Below are 15,942 nucleotides of genomic sequence, written 5' to 3'. Positions count from 1 at the left end.
GAGGATGTGGAGCAACAGGAACTCTCATTCATCGCTGTGGGAATGCAAAATCATACAGCCACTTTGGAAGATGGTCTGGCAGTTTCTTACAAAGCTAAACATACTCTTAACATATGATCCAACAATAGCATTACTTGATTCACCCAAATGAGTTAAAAACTTATGTCTGGGGCTTCCTTGGTGGCGCCGTGGTTGAGAGTCCGCCTGCCAATGCAGGGGACACGGGTTCGTGCCCCGGTCCGGGAAGATCCCACATGCCGCGGAGCGGCTGGGCCCATGAGCCATGGGCGCTGAGCCTGCGCGTCTGGAGCCTGTGCTCCACAACAGGAGAGGCCACAGCAGTGAGAGGCCCGCGTACTGCAAAAACAAAACAAACAAACAAACAAAACTTATGTCTGCACAAAACCCTGCACATGAATGTTTATAGCAGCTTTTTTCATAATTGCCGAAAACTTGGAAGCATCTAAAATGTCCTTCAATAGGCAAATGGATAAACAAACTGTGATATACCCATACAATGGAATATTATTCTGTGATAAAATGAGCTATCAAGCCACAAAAAGACAGAGCAATCTTAAATGTATATGGCTAGGTGAAAGAAGCCAATCTGAAAAGGCTATATGCTGTATGCCTCCAACTACAGGACATTCTGAAAAAGCCAATACTAGAGACAGTAAAAAGATGAGTGGTTGCCAGGGGCTGGTGGGGAGGGAAGGAGGGACGAGTAGGGGGAGCACAAGGGATCTTTAGGGCAGTGAAACTATTCTGTATGATCCTGTAATGGGGGGTCCATGACCCTAGGCATCTGTCAAAACCCATAGAATGTACAACACAGAGTGAGCCCTCGTGTAAACTATGGATTTTAGTTAATATTAGTGTATCAGTATTGGTTCATCAATTGTAACAAGCTTACCACACTAATGCAAGATACTGATAATAGGGGAAAATGGGGAGGGGGTATACATGGGAACTCTCTGTACTTTCTGCTCTGCTGTTCTATAAACCTAAAACTGAAAAAGAAAGTCTATCATAAAAAAAGGAAGAAAAGGGAAAGAAATCATAGTATTCCACAGAAAGTTGTAAATAATGTTTCCACAATATGTAAACACCACCAATCTTTTGTTGCTGTTTTTTCTTTTGGCCACGCGGCATGCAGGATCTTAGTTCCCCGACCAGGGATTGAACCCTTGCCCCCTGCAGTGGAAGCATGGAGCCCTAACCACTGGACCGCCAGGGAAGTCCCCAACACTACCAATCTTATCAATATTATGATGCAACTGTACCGGGAGGGTGGAAGACAGGAAGTGGAGGCAGTGGACATCAGGGAGCTACATCCTTATCTTCCAACATGGCAAGTTGAGAGGAAAAGTCTAAAACTGGAAAAGCGTAACCTAAAACATGCTATGTAGGAAACACAGGGGTGAAAATTACTAATAATCAACTAAAAGAGTGGAAACGGTTGTCCTTAAGAAGTGGGAAATGGGAGCAGGAAATGCCCATGTTTCTTGATAGAAATAGATGGAGGACTTCCCTGGTGGCACAGTGGTTAAGAATCCACCTGCCAGTCTTTGGCTTGCTAGCGGACGGCGGACATCATGGATCAGGTAATGCAGTTCGTTGAGCCAAGTCAGCAGTTTGTGAAGGACTCGATTCGGCTGGTTAAAAGATGCACCAAGGGCTTCCCTGGTGGCGCAGTGGTTGAGAGTCCGCCTGCCGATGCAGGGGACACGGGTTTGTGCCCCGGTCCGGGAGGATCCCACATGCCGCAGAGCGGCTGGGCCCGTGAGCCATGGCCGCTGAGCCTGCGCGTCCGGAGCCTGTGCTCCGCAACGGGAGAGGCCACAGCAGTGAGAGGCCCGCGTACTGCAAAAAAGAAAAAGAAAAAAAAAAAAAAAAAGATGCACCAAACCTGATAGAAAAGAATTCCAGGAGATTGCCATGGCAACAGCAATAGGATTTGCTATAATGGGATTCATTGGCTTTTTTGTGAAATTGATCCATATTCCTATTAATAACATCATTGTTGGTGGCTGAGTACCTTTTTAGAAAAGTGTTTTTCATCTTGGGGATTGGTGAACAAATGAGGATTTGAGACGCTCATGGAGTGAAAATTTCCCTATATGTTTTGTGTTTTTCTTTCATTTTTTTTCTTCCAAGATGTTTTCTATTTGTAAATTAAAATAATTTCAAAAAAAAAAAAAAGAATCCTCCTGCCAATGCAGGGACATGGGTTCGATCCCTGGGCCGGGAAGATCCCACATGCCACGGAGCAACTAAGCCCATGCGCCACAACTACTGAGCCCGCGTGCCTAGAGCCCGTGCTCCGCAACAAGAGAAGCCACCACAATGAGAAGCCCGCGCATTGCAACGCAGAGTAGTCCCTGCTCGCTGCAACTAGAGAAAGCCCGCACACAGCAACGAAGACCCAACACAGCCAAACATAAATAAATAAAATAAATAAATTTATTAACAACAACAAAAAAAGAAATGGATGGAGATGTGTGGTGGAGGAGACACCAGAGCCCGTGAGCTCGGGGGACAATCCTGGAGAAAGGAGGAGGGGGAAGGGAGGGGGGGATGTCCTGAAGAATCCAGGGCCCAAGGGAGGGGTTGGCCTCAGAAGGAGAAGGGCCACCCCCCACTGAAGCCTTTGGAAGAAGTGAGGAGTGAGGAGCTAGGTGGGTTTGTGCTCTGATGGTGGGAGCCAAAAAAACTGCATCTGGTCCATCTGTTTTCTCAATGAAGCGACAGCCATGGTTTGAGGAGAGAGGAGAAGGTGGGAAGACCTTGCCATTCAGAGTGGGGTGCATAGACCAGCAGCAACAGCACCCCCTGGGGGCTGGTTAGATGTGCAGAATCTCAGGCCTCACCAAGATCCCTAGGAGATGCACAAGCAAATTAAAGTTTGAGAATCACTGCTCAGAGAGAGTGGGGAAAAGCAACTGACAGGCATACTGGGGTTGTAGGGTGGCAGCAGTGAGTGCCCCTTTGAGACCATGAAGGGAAACTCCCAGCCAGGTGGGGGACCCTCAGACCAGTGCTAGCTTGTGCAGTGCAGTCAGAGAGCAGGTGATAGCTGGCATTTTTCCAGGCAGGTACTTCAACAGGAAAGTTGGGCCCAGAAGTGGGGAGTGGTTTCCGGGGAGCGGCCATGGTGATGGTGTGCGGAGCCCAAACAGGGCACAGTGGACAGTTGTGGCAGAAGGAGACTGATGGGCAGTGAGAAAGTGATGGGGACAGTGAGCTGGTGGCCTCGATGAGATCAAAGAGCTGTTGTTTCTGGGTACCAGATGAAGAGGATGGAAGGGGGAAACAGAGGGAGATGATCAAAACAGATCTCAGAGCGGGTGGGGTTGGGGCAATTACAAGGCTTGGGTGTGAGCCTCAGAGGCTGAAGGGAGCAGAGAAGGTTAAGGTGACAGAAAAGGCCAGAGAACCGAGAGGCGTGCTGCAGACTGCCTGATACCTCCTCTGTCCTCCCTCTAATGATGGTGGTGTGGTCTTCGCATCAGGACTTTTGAAAGTTCCCCAGGGAGATTATAATGTGCAGCAGAGTTTGAGCACCACGGGTGTGGTCAAGGAGACCCAGGCTCTGACAGAAAGAAAGAGACACAGAGGAGCAACCAGAAAGTTCCTTGGGGCTTGCATTGCAAGTGGAACCTGACCAGGGAAAGGGGCAGTTGGGTAGGGGCCGCATGTCCTGGGTTGTAGATGAGGAGATGGAGATGTCGTGGTCTTCCCCTGGAGAACCAGATAGTAAATATGTGTGTGCGCGCGCGTGCGTGCCTGTGTGTGAGACAGAGACCGAGAGAGCGGACCGAGCAAGGGCAGCGCCCCGTTAGCCCGTCTTCTGTCCTGCACTGTTGCAGACCGGCCGCTAGAGGGAGCGCCGCGCCCGCACATTGCGGGGACGGCCCAGCAGGTTCCAGTGGTGAGGCTTCGGCCTCTTTTTCGGAGAGTTTCTGTGTTCAAAGTTCAGATTCTGCAGCCACGTACCCCTGGGTTTCACTCCAGGTCCCACTATTTTCAGGCTGTGTGATCTTGGCCAGTTACGCGACCACTCTGTGACCCAGTTTCGTCCGCGGTACAGTGGGCACAGCGTTAGTTCTAAGCTGAGATGGTTCGGAGGATGAATGAGGTCACGCGGGTGAAGCGCTGCGCCACACTGGGGAATGGTTAACACGACCTGACAGTGGAAGAGGGTTTGCCCCCGCCTCTGTATCTCTCTCTTCTCCTGCAGCCCCTCAGCCCTGCCCAGCCCAGGTCCAGGGTGAGAAACGGAGTGGGAGGGAGCGGAGGCTGGGTTGGGGGTGGCCTCTAGGCCAGGGACACGCCTGGGCTCCTCCCTTTCCTGCTCAGTCTTGCTGATTCTTTTGTTTTGCAGCAAACCTCACTCTGTGGCTCGTTCCTGGCCATGGTCTCATCCTTCTTACCCCAGACCTTCCCCTGCTCCTCCAGGTGCCCAGGGAACCAGCAGCTGCCCTTGCCTGGCAGCCACATCATCCCTGGAGCCCATGGGATGCCTGGTGCCCAGGGGCTCAGTGTGGGTGCTCCATCCCAGCCATTCTCCTAACTGCCCCCGCTCCTTCCTGGCTCCTGCCCAAACCAACCAAGAGCTGACCTATGAGGCCACACCCCAGGGGATGTCTGCATTTACAGGTTTGCCGAGACCCCCGGTGTGGAGGTTGCAGTGGGTAAAAGGCCCACAGAAGCAGCCCCTCTGTCCTATCCTTGGTCCCACAGAGGGGTATAGCCTGCCTGCCTTTTTTTAAATGATTTGCCAGTATTTTTAAAATCAGGGCATTACACCTTAGGATGCAGATTTCCAACTTCTCCTGAAAAATTGGAAGCTCTGCAAACCTGAGTTCACATTCCCACATGACAGCAGTGGGCCACAGGGGAGGGGAGGCCACCACTCAGATGGGCCGGGGCTCTCCGGCTCACCACTATCCCCACCCAGGCCGTGCACCCCATTCACAGTCCCTCCCTGGCTCCCGTGAGCATCTCAGTCTGCGACCCAAGAAGCGGGAACTGTGCCTAAGAGGGTTCATGTAACGTGTCATTGTTGTAGCCGCTGGCCCAAGGCAGGCAGAAATGCAGAGGTAGAGGGGTGGGGCCCCGGAAATGAGAACAGACCCTCAGGGGCAAGGAATCTTGGGGGGCAGAGAGCTGCTTAGAGTCCTCAGCTGTTTGTGGAGTTTCATGGTCCAGGGGCCAAGGGCACTCTACACTCACAAACACAAACACACACACTCACAGCCCGTCCTATTGGCCAATCGGCCAGCAGATCCTGCCACTTCTCACCACCTCTGTTCCTATTGCCTGGTTTGTTGCTATCTTCTCTCGCCTGGCTGGGTACAGGAGCCCCCTCACTTCCATTCCCCCACAGTCTGTCTTCCCCACAGCAGCCAGAGGGAACCTGTTAAAACCTACAACCCGCCTCCTGCCTCCTCTGCTCAAAACCCTCCAAGGACTCCCACCCCACTCAGAGTCAAAGGCAAAGGCTTACAGTGGCCCTGAACAAACTCTCCCCATCACCTCTCGTCTCCTCCCTTGCTCCATCAGCCTCCTCATTGTTCCTCAGCATCCCAAGCACACACTCTGGCCTCAGGGCCTTTGCACTGGCTGTTTCCTCCACCCGGCCCACTATGCCTGCCCACCTGCCTCCACATCTGCATGGCTCCCTCCCTCCTTCACCTCCTTCAAGTTTCTGCTCAAATGTAACCATCTCTGTGAGGACCTCCCTGTATGCCCTGTCCCCTCCCTGCTTTACTTCTTCCCTCCCGCTAATCCCTTGAAGCATAATCGTTTACTCGTGTACCCTGTTTTTTGTCTTCTCCCCTCACTACAATGGACAAGGGCAGGGATTTTTCTCGGTTTTGTTCATTGCAAATGGTACTTGGCACGAAGGAGGCATGCGATAATATTGGGTTGGCCAAAAATTTCGTTCGGGTTTTCATATCATCTTAGGGAAGAACCCGAACAAACTTTTTGGCCAACCCAATATTTGGTAAGTGAATGAATGAATGAATAAATATGTGAAATGAGGGCAGTAACGGTACCAAGTAAGCAGAGCGTCTGTGAGGACTCAGTCAGTGTGCATCATTCAGGGCCCCAAATTTGTGTTATTGTGCTCTGTGGTTGGCATCTTGCAATTTTTTTTTTTTTTCATTTTTTGGCCTTGCTGCGTGGCTTGTGGGATCTTAGTTCCTCAACCAGGGATCAAACCCTCGCCCTCAGCAGTGAAAGCACAGCGTCCTAACCACTGGACTGCCAGGGACTTCCCAGCATCTTGCAATTCTTAATCATTTCACCTTTGAAGTGTAATGAAGTCTGATTAACAATAGCGCGTGCACTGTGAGCAATCCCACCTCCCTTCCCACATCCCCTGGATGTGTCTTGGCCACCCACTCCTTGCCCCCAGCCAGTCAAGGCTGCTATCCTTCGTCTGGCAGCGGCCTGGGTGCAGGAGGGTTCCATGTCAGGTGTGCATCAAGGTGGCCCTAGGCACCCGTGAGGGCCTGCACTGGCCCCAGGAGTATCCCTGTGCCCAAGGCAGCATGACATTAAATAGCAAATACAAAACACAGTGGCAGGTGGAGAGAGAGGCTTGGGTAGGAAGGAAGAGCTTCTCTTCTGCTTTCTGAACAAGAAGCCCCACACTCTGTAGCTGGCCCTGGTGTCAAGGACACACACCTCACACGTGGTACCTGCTCCAGCCACGGGTGCTGTTACTGTTGTTACTCAAGACCCCATGATTGGAGGGAAACAGAGCCCAGCAGGGGAAAGCCCCCAGGCTCCTGGGCCAGCAGCTGGCCTCCCAGGGGACCGGCTTGGAAGAGAACATTCCCCTGCCACCCACCACCTGGTCCGCTCCAGGACGCACCAGGGCACACCCCTCCCTCCTGGCCGCAGTTGCCACATCTGTGAGCTGGGAGGAGAGCCCTGCAGGTTTCCCTCTGGCAACGACAGCGAGTGCTTTGCCAACTTAAACCTGGGGGAATGTGAGGGTGGTGGTCACAGTTCCCAGCCCGTCACAGGGATTGTCGTGGCTGCTTTGCAGGGTCCCTGGGTCAGGGCTCATTTTCTGCCTCCATCCCCCAAAAGTTCAAAGGGTGATATAGCTTTAAGCCCTGAGGGGTGGGTGACAGGGGATCAGGCCTCCATGGTAACTTCGACCCAAGCATCTAGAGCCTACGTGGCCCTGGTGAGGGCACTGCACCCTGATGGTAACTTCAGGCCAGACCCTGGGGGTGGCTGCCGACCCCGATGGTCACTGCAGGTCTCGATAGTGGCCTCAGTGGCCTCAGAACCCCGCGGTGGCTGCAGACCTGGTGACAGTGGGGAGGTGCCGGGCACTTTATCCCCCCTCCCTCTGTCCTGCCTAAGCCTCCATCTCTCCTCCCGAGCCACTAGGATTTGAGCCATTCTCCAGGATCCACTTAATTAGCTGAGTTCACTAACTCCCACAGGCTTCTCCTCCCCACCTAATTAACTGACATAATTAGGGCGTGCAGGCCCGGTTCCACCTGGCCCCCTCCCGCTGCACGGTGCCCACGTCCTCCAGGCCCCTGGCTCAGCCAGGCCTCCACCGGGCTGGGAACGGATAGGGGTGGTGCTCGGCCCCTCCAGCGCCCAGGCCTCCACCCTGTGTCCCTCCCTCCAGTCCGGGGGCCCAGCGCAGAGCCCCTCCTGGGCAGAAGCTCATGGGCAAAGGAGTGGAAACCGAGAGAGGGCTGTGGGTAGGGAGAGGGATGGAACTGAGATAGCGGGAGCAGGTGAGAGGATGCGAGGTTGCTGGGGCTGGATGGGCTGGGCACCGGAGTAGTTCGGGGGGCCTGGTCTCTGGAGCCTGCCTGGGTTCAGGCCCAGCCAGTGCGTCCACCTCAGCAGCTTCTCACCTCCGTGTCTTAGGTACAAAATGAGAGCACACCCACACCGTAAAGTTGTTGTGAAATTTAAACGAGTTCATCTGTGTCAAATGCTTAAAATCTGGCACCAATCTGTGTTCGTCAAATAAGTGGGTGGTGTGGACAAAGGCTCCCTGCGGAGGAGGGGCTGGAGGAGGGGAGGGGAGGGTGCTGCCCGTAGGTGTTAGGGAGACAACCCCCACCCCCAACCCGAGGCCAGCAGTAGAGTGGGCCTGGGAACTGCAACCAGAGGCTGCCAGCTGGGAGGGACCCTTGACCTGGGAGAGGTTAAAGGGACAAGTAGCAAGAAGGGCACAGGACAGGGCGTCCTGTTCCTACTCCAGGGGGTGGGAGAGGCTGGCCTTGTTCGTGCAGGACCCCCATGCTCTGTGCCCTAGTTTCCCCATCTGGGGGAAGGTCTAGCCTTGTGGAAGCACCTGGCACATCCTAGTTGCCTCATAAATGTCTAGAGCCTCATACCTGAGAAGCGAGGTGACCTGAAAAGGTGTTCAACGGCCCTCACCTCCCCTGGGACCAAAGTAAAGAAAGTGGGCTGCACCAGCAGCAGGCAGGATGCAGGTTAGACACGAGGTGGGGCTTCCAGGTTGAGGAGTACAAGATCCCAAATGTGGGAAGGAGAAAAGTTGTGTCTGAGCTGCTGAGCGGGCTCCAGGGGAGAGATGGCCGATCAGCAAGGAGCAGGAAGGAGTGAGATGGAGCCTGGAACTACTTAGCTCACAATTTGACGTTTATTGGTGTAATTAGTATAGGGTCTCCCCCACTAGACTGGAAGCTCCTGAAGGCAAAGATTGTCTGTTTAGCCCACCCTTTTATCCTGGTGCCCTTACACAGCAGGTGCCAGTGAATAAATGTGAATGCGTGAATGCACGCCTGTGTGCCTTGGCCAGGAACACAGAGGTTCCTGATGCTTAGAGGGAAAGGGGCCCCACGTGGCAGCCCAGGCATCCACCCTGCCTGCTCAGCTATGATGCCCCCAGCTCTTCACGTGGCCCCAAGAACAACCACCCTAAGGCGGCAGGAGCTGGGCTCCAAGGGTTCCAAACTCCTGCCCCTGGACACACTGAGCTCCCTCTGAGAATCTCTTCAGACAACCTGGGATGCGGAGGAAATAGTGATTATGGGGGACAGAGGGGAGAACCTTTCGTTTACTCCTGCATTCTTAAACACTTTAGAAACCCCCATTTACACATAGTGCAAAGAGCTTGGGGTTGTAAGTGACAGAGACCCAATTCAAACTGACTTAAGCACAAAAGGGATTTTGGGTTACATGACTGAAAAGTCCAGGGTCTTCAGGTATGGCTAGATCCAGGGGCTCAAATAAAGACACTGGGATTCTGACGCTCTCCATCTCTTGGCTCTGCTCTCTGCTAGGTCAGCTTCTTCCTCTGGGAGGCTCTCCCTGGTGGGAGCAATTCCAGGCTTACATCCCACCCTCTTCCGGGGCAATGGAAAGAGAGTTCTATTGTATCAGCCTGGCATGGGGCACAGACACCTCTCAGAAACAATCAGTGTGGCCAGGGGACTCGTATATGCTGATTGGCAGGAGCTGGGTCACAAGCCCACCCCTAGAGCTGAACAGATGAGCCCCACTTTCAGAAGCCCTAATGAGTAGGGAAGGGTACATCAAGGAATGTGGGTCCCCAAAGGAAAATTGGGGTTCTGTTGCTAAAAATGGGGGACAGATGATGCTGTGTAACAGAATTCCACTCTACTTGGAATAGATGGGCATCAAGCCAGCCCCAGGGCCCTGTTCGAAGGGCTGGTTATTTGTGGCAGACACTGTCCGTTCCCCGCCCGGATCTCCCTGGGCCCCTTCCCAACTTCTATTTGCCAGCATCCTGGCCCCTTTTCCTGAGGGCCTTCCCTGTTCCAGCCTGCTCTGCCCACATCCACAGGGACCTGCACCCCTGACCAGCAGCTCTCACCAGTGACCGACAGGAGCTGGGATATCATACATGTTCAGTGTATGGCCATGCATGTTCTACAGTCTCTGAGAGTGCTCCAGTGTGTTCACCTCCAGTTGCCTGCAGTGGTGATTTGTCACTGCCTTCCTGTCTCTTTTCTCTACCCCCCTACCTGGGATCACCTGCCAAAAATACCCACGGGATCTCGAATCCCTCTCTCAGGGTCTGTTTCTGGGGAACCCAAACTAGGACATCATTAAAGCCAGCACTCCAGGGATGTGTACAAGACAGCACTTTCTTCCTTCTAAATGTCTGTTACATTCCTGGGGCTGGCTTTGGTGACCCATCCTGAGGAAGGAGCAGAGACTGACGGGGCTCTGAGTAGCCTCTGTTCTGAAGATGCTCCCAGGTCCCCTGCGGTAAGCATGGTGGGGGAGGGGCAAAGACCTATCAGGTCCTCACGCCACTATGTCCCAGAGAAACAGCCACATCCAGCCCTAAGGAACAAAGGCATTCAGATCCGCCATGAGCAGTAGGTACAGGTGGCAGGGGGCCAGGGAGCCAAAAGTTCCATGAATAAGAGGGCGGCAAGATGCTGCAGCTGTCGTGACTCTGGTCAGACTGGCAGTAAAGGAACCACTAAACTGAAGACATATGGAGGGCAGGGGTCAGGTCTACCTTATTCACTGTTATATCATCAGCACCTAATTAGAGAGTTTAGCAACCAGGAAATACTTGTTGAAGACAGGAAGGCAGAGCTTGCTATATGCCAGCCAATGATGGGGGTGTGGGGGGAGGGACTGATTATTGATTATTTTTTAATAATCAATAATTAATTTTTTTTTTTTTTTTTTTTGCGGTACGCGGGCCTCTCACTGTTGTGGCCTCTCCCTTTGCGGAGCACAGGCTCCAGACGGGTAGGCTCAGTGGCCATGGCTCACAGGCCCAGCCACTCCGCGGCATGTGGGACCTTCCCGGACCGGGGCACGAACCCGTGTCCCCTGAATCGCCAGGGAGACTCTCAACCACTGCGTAGTAGTAACTCATTCCCATGTTCCTCAGAGAGCGAGAGATGAGATCATTTCAGATAGTTCTTAGACCTGGCTTTAGAAAACAGAGTCACACAGTGAAAAAATTATTTTTTCCTCTCTTTTTTCAAGATCCCATTTAAAAACGCTCCCACTGAGTAATATTTAATTATTTTGAAAAAAAAGTTTAAAAAAATAGAGAAAAGTATAACCCTTTGCATATCCACAACTAGAATCAATGTTAACATTTTATCATATTTGTGTCGGATGTTTTCAATAAAAAAAAAATAAATCATGACAGATAAAGGTGAATTCCCATGATCTGTCCCCGCCCCAGTCCCATTTCCTGGATTCCATCCCTAAGGGCAACCACAGTTAGCCTTCTCAAATCAGTTGGCACACTTTCAGCTGCAAGGGACAGAATTCCCTTCAAAGCAGCTCCAAGTACAGCTCAGCAGCTCTGAGGTATCATAAAGAAGAGGGTTCTTTCCTCTCTGCACTACCATCACTCTGTACTTCCCATCATCAGTGGCATCCTGCTGGGCGTGGTCACAGAGTTGTATTTCGACCCGGGAGGTGGAGAGCCCATCAGGACTCTTGCTAGAACACTGTGTTTCTCACTTCAGAATATATTCTCTGAAAAGGTGTTGAGAGATTCAAAGATCCATTGCCTCCAGCTGCCATACAGCTGGGGCTGCCCCACTGTCTTCTTTCTGGTCCATTGTGGGTTCAGGTGGATTCTTGGTTTTCCTTATCATCTATAACTTGACCTGTGTCTCCCAGCGGCCCTGAACGCTCCCACTCCTGGCTGTGGGCAGCTTCTGTACCTTTGCCCAAAGTGGCACTGTCTTCAGCATCCTAAGCCTGATCAGCTCTCTGAGCTACTCAGTCACCAATGCCACCAGGGCCCCTGATCATGCTGCATGAGCCAGTCACCAGCAGCAATGTCCTGGGCATGATCATGGCCCTCCGGGGGAGGAAATTATTCCTGTACAAGACCATCATAATGCAGACCAACAAGCCAGGAACGTCTTCTCCCGGTCATGACTGGGGCCAGATGCAATAAGGACCATCATAGAACATAGAGTACACTGGGGAAAATCCCCGAAGGCCATCATTGTTCCATTGATGGAGATGATCAACACGGCCAAGACAATGTCTCAACAGAGCCCTTTCAGTACAGCTGGTAGAGGTACCCAAACTCATATAGTTCGAAACATTATGTAGATTCTAGAGGACAGGGACTCTATTTCAATTCCTTCCCTGCTTCCCCCAACAATAACAGAAATTTCTGACACATCAATGAATATAAAATGCAGCCAAGGGAAAAGTGCAAAATCATCAAAAGTCCTGTAGTTCCAGGTCTCACATGCTTCCCTGTGCAGGGAGCAGCGACTGACTGTCCAAGACCGTGAGGACATGTCAGCATTGGAGAGGGGTGTGGGCAGAGGAAATCTCAATGGAGGTATCTGTTTTCCAGTGTTCCTCCTGTGTCGCTATGGAGGGGACAGTTAAGTTTTACGTTTGTGTCCTGCTATCCAAATGACACCCATCAAAACCCTCTCTTGCAAAGGCAGCATTTGCTGCCTTTGTGGGTGCAAAATCTGAGCTGGCCAGAGTGGATTATCTCTGGGTGTCAAGGAAAAAGCGCTGCAGTATTACACACAGCTGCTTTAGTTTCTCTCTTCGGATACATTGTATTGGTTCAGTCCTCCAAGAAGTGGGCCAAGACGGGGTCAGATATGCAAGAGATTTATTGGGGAAAATGCTTGGGCAGGAACATAGGGAAGGAGCCAGAGGAGGCTGGGAGAACTGTCAGACTGAAATAGATCCAATATTTGGAAAGGGGAAAGAAAGGAAGGAAGGTGGGATAGGAAGAGTCTTAGATCGCAGTGCAATGTTAAGAAAGTTCCGACAAATCCGATGGAGAGTCCTTGATCTCAAGTTGCCCATCAGAGAAGCCCTGTATCTCCCAGGAACTGGGCGCTTTAGAGTCTCTGCTGCGCTCAGCCTTTGGCTGGGATGGGCTGGAGGGAAGCAAAGGAGGCTTCTCTGTGAACCCTGCAGACTCCACAGCTGCTGCCCTCAGAGTCACCATCCCTGTAGTCAGAGATCTGGGTGGTGCAGTCTCAGGGCTGCCACATCCCACCCCTTGTGCCACATGGCTCTTCTGTGGATGCCATGAGCCTCTCTTTCTAAGGGGAAACTTTGAAGAGGGAGATTAGTGGAACCAACTACAGCTCCCCTCCCCTCTGCTGCACTTGATCTCGGGGACACAACTGGTACTCATCCCGTTCCCCTTCCACCATCCATTCTCAATCATCCACACCCTCAACTGTTACACTGGCAGGTCTTGATGGATCACCGGGTGGTGTGACCCAACCCTTCAGTCCTGAGGGGTCTAAACCCTTAGTTATCATAACAAATGGATCACTTCAATGGATCACTGGGTTCCACATGTACTTCTCCCTGCTCCCACTTTGTAAAAGCAGCCCTGCCTTGTTCTAGTAACTGATCAGGGTACTTCTAGTAACTTCTAATAACTAATGAGGGTCAGTTACTTCTGCCAGGACAGTGACTCCTCTTCTTGCCTGCTGGTCCCAGAACACACGGAGTCCAGAGTACCCTGGCAAGCAGCCATAGCTTAAATTTTATTGGGACCCTTGCTGTGTCTCCTGGTAAGAGTGTGCCCCCTTTAGGGACCAAGACTTCCCTCCCTGCAGAGCTGGAGGGGGGTGTTGATTACCCACAATGCATTTTGGCAAAGCTTTACTAATCACAGGGGTGGGAATCAAATCCCCAGTTGAAGAATCAGGGAAGGCTTCTTCGGAAAGTGGCCTTGAACAGCACTACCCTTGATAACCATAGCTGGGAGCATTTCAAGGCCTGATTCTACCTCTGCTCCTCTCTAGGCCTCAGTTTCCCCACCTTTAAAAAGAGGAACTGCTCTCTAAATGCTAATGTTCTGGGACTCATTTGTTAGACGAAGGAAGATATTCCCTTCCCTCTTTCTCTAGTCTCCCTCTACTACCTGCCCAATAACTCCAACCCCTCCATTCGTTTGGGACAATAAGGCCTTACTTGGGGCTCCCCTGGTGGCGCAGTGGTTGAGAGTCCGCCTGCCGATGCAGGGGACACAGGTTCGTGCCCCGGTCCGGGAAGATCCCACATGCCGCGGAGCGGCTGGGCTCGTGAGCCATGGCCACTGGGTCTGCGCGTCTGGAGCCTGTGCTCCGCAACGGGAGAGGCCACAACGGTGAGAGGTCCGCATACCACACACACACACACAAAAAGGCCTTACTTGGAGAGGATCACAACACCGAATGAAATTTGAAACTCGGGAACATTGCCAGGACAGGGAGAAGAGAGGAAAGGTAGACAGACATAGAGGAGGTATCTTGGAGGAAAGCTGTTTGGAGTACAAAGAAGAGGGGAAAGATGTTCGAGGCAGAGAAAACAAAATGTATAAAGGCACAGAGGTACAAGAGAGCAGATGTTCTAGGAATACCGGCTGAGGTCAAGGCTGAATGGAGAAGAGGGGGCCTCAGCAGGGGAAAGGTAGGAGGCCCCAAAGGCTAAGGGCTTGGAATGCCCGGATAAGGTTAGAATTTTACCCTGGTGGTAACAGGGAGTTATTGACAATTTTATGTAGGGGAGCAATCCAGTCTACTTTGTACTTTATGGAGCTGATGATCACATAGACTTGGATTCTTTTTTTTTTTAAGTTTTGATAGAGGCTGGAGGGAGACAAGTTAGGAAATAAGGCAATATTCTCCTCAGGAGAGGTTGCAAACCGATGGCCCATGGGCCAGATTTGGCCCAAAAGAATGTTTCATTTGGCCCATTCGGTATTTCTGAATTTGGGGAATTCGTTTCAAACATTTAAAAGTTGGACAATTGTATGTTAGAATATGGATTTCCTGCTTGAAAAATCATCTGTCCACCCAGGGCCCATGATGCTCATTTGCTTCATCTCCACCATTCCCTATCACGTTACACCTGACCCCAGTTACTAATTTATATTACCTATAAGTACTTGAGTTTGCAATCCCTGGCTCTAAAACTTCTAGAAACAGTCGGGGGGCGGCGGGGGGCACGCAGTGGTTGGGAAGAGTGTGCTGGGTGGACAAATAGGGAAGGTGCAGGGGGTGTTAGGGGCTTTCTCTTCAGGGAAACAGTGTGGGTGAGGCTGAGAAAGAGGAAAATAGGGCCTGGGAGGCTGAGCTGCCCCCATCTCATCTCCATCCTCATCCACCCCACTTCCTTCCAGGTCACAATTTCCAGTTACCAAACAGACAATAGTCCTTCATACCTGGGTAGTGCCTTTGTACATGATGCTGCCTGGAATCCCCTTTCTTCCCTTCTATCTGGTGAGCACTGTGAATCCCAGCTGCATCCCATGACTAGCCACTACCTGTTTACAACAGGGGTGAAAAACGCAACCTGGGCTGGACACGACCTTCAAGGCCCCAGTTTACGACCTCTTTCCTAAGTAAACTTTCTTGAGTTAGTTCTCTGACGTCCTGCTCGGATGGATGGATGGATGGATGGATGGATGGATGGATGGATGGATGAATTTACATCGGATTGCAGGGCTTAGATGTTTCCCTCCTTGAAAAAGACACAGGCTCCGCCCCACAAGAACAGACTGGGACAGTCTGGGGCAGTCTGGTCCCGCAGGAGCCAGGAGGCTGGACCAGGTGACACTCTCAGACTCCCCCGACTCCTCTCTAACCTCGTTCTCGCCCCCTTGTGGGCTCTGACCTAGAAAAGACGGGGATGGGAGGAGAAAAAAGCAGCCCTCGGGCGCTAGGACCCAGCGCGGCCGGAAGGCGGGGTGGGGGCGCCGCGCGCTACTCTCGCCGCGAGGGGAGAATCTGCGCCCAGTGGCGCGCGGCTGGAGGGCGCGGCGGGAGGGCGAGAGCGCGCCGGGGTTAGTGCGCGTGCGCGAGGGCGCGCGCCAAGCGGGGCGGACAAAGGGGCGGGCGGCGGCGCGCGAGCCAGAAGGCGGAGCCGCGGGCCAGGCGGGCAGGTGCGCGCAGGCCGGAGGGCGGAGCCGCGATGCCGCGATGGAGCGCA

The sequence above is a fragment of the Mesoplodon mirus genome (genome assembly GCF_964341445.2).
Source record: "Mesoplodon mirus genome assembly, chromosome: 15".
Classification (NCBI taxonomy): domain Eukaryota; kingdom Metazoa; phylum Chordata; class Mammalia; order Artiodactyla; family Ziphiidae; genus Mesoplodon; species Mesoplodon mirus.
Note: the sequence above shows the minus strand (reverse complement) of the source record.